The sequence below is a fragment of the Mustela erminea genome, chromosome 4, assembly GCF_009829155.1.
Source record: "Mustela erminea isolate mMusErm1 chromosome 4, mMusErm1.Pri, whole genome shotgun sequence".
NCBI lineage: Eukaryota > Metazoa > Chordata > Mammalia > Carnivora > Mustelidae > Mustela > Mustela erminea.
The window spans coordinates 32,303,788-32,305,514 of NC_045617.1; positions in this window are offsets into that span (position 1 = coordinate 32,303,788).

Below are 1,727 nucleotides of genomic sequence, written 5' to 3' on the forward strand. Positions count from 1 at the left end.
GTCATAAACCGCCATTCTTTTTTTTTTTTTTTAAGGTTTTATTTATTTATTTATTTATTTATTTATTTATTTAAGAAAGAGATAGCAAGAGACACAGCATGAGCAGGGAAGAGAGGGAGAAGAGAGCGAGAGGGAGAAGCAGGCTCCTCACTGAGCAGGGAGTCCAACATGGGGCTCCATCCCCGGAACCAAAGGCAGACGCTTAACTGACTCAACCACGCTGGTGCCCCCGTAAGCCACCATTCTAATAAGTTGCATGTATTCTTGAAAATGCATATTGTTTTTCTGAAGGACTTATTTTTAGTTCATGTAAATGATACTGTGTTGAATGTCTTTTTCTGTTTCTTGCTTTTTCACTCAGTACCGTGTATTTAATATCTTTTTGTGTTGTTTATGTTTACATCTAATTTGTGCTTCTGACTGTTGCATAGTTCTCTTTTATGTGTGTATCAGTCAAGCTCCAGTAGGCAAAAAAACCACAATAGGTATCAAAATAGAGATTTAAAAAAATTTTTAAATTAACATATAATGTATTATTTGATTCAGGGGTACAATTCTATGATTCATCAGTCTTACACAATTCGCAGCACTCATCATAGCACATACCTTCCCCAATGTCCACCACGCAGCCATCCTATCCCTCCCACCCCCTCCATCCCAGCAGCCCTCAGTTTGTTTCCTGAGATTAAGAGTCTCTTATGCTTTGTCTCCCTCTCTGGTTTCATCTTGATTTTTCCCTCCCTTTCCCTATGAGCCTCTGTCTTGTTTCTCCAATTCCTCATAGCAGTGAGATCATGTGATAATTGCCTATCTCTGATTGACTTATTTTGCTTTGCATAATACCCACTACCATCCATGTCATTCCAAATGGCAAGATTTTGGTTTTTTTGATGCCTGCATAGTATTCCATTGTATATATATATATATATATATATATATATATATATATATATATATACACACCATATCTTCTTTATCCATTCATCTGATGATGGACAGCTGGGCTCTTTTCATAGTTTGTCTACTGCTGCTATAAACATTGGGGTGCATGTGCCCCTTCAGATCACTGCATCTGTATCTTTGGGATAAATACCCAGTAGTTCAATTGCTGGTTGTAGGGTAGCTCTATTTTCAACTTTTTGAGGAACCCCCATACTATTTTCCAGAGTGGCTGCACCAGCTTGCATTCCCACCAACAGTGTAGGAGGGTTCCCCTTTCTCTGCATCCTTGCCAACACCTGTCGTTTCCTGACTTGTTAATTTTAGCCATTCTGACTGGGTTGAGTCAATATAGAATTTAATTGTAAGGAGTTGATTACATAGATGTTGGAGAGCTGAAAATTTAAAAAAGTAAAGACTAATGGAATATAGACGTAATAATTGCACAAAGAATAGGGCTGGGAGAACAAATATAAAAGATTGAGGTTATTTAAGCCATCGAGTTTGGAGGAAAAGCCCCAGGGAGCTGGGACTCAGACTGCTGAAGAGGCGGTGATCCTCAGCTGGTACCGATACACCTGAGGTAAAAGGGATAGTCTGGAGGAGTTAGGACTCAGTACTCAGGAGGCGCTGAGGGCAAGACTAAAGAGGCTGCTTCCAGGTGTCACACAAAGCATTGGAGGTTAAAATTCACTGTTGTAGCCCGGGTGAAGTGTCTTTACTTGGGTGACACTGACAGGTGCCAAATAGTTGGCCATTTCCATGTTTTGCCTTTATTTTATACATTT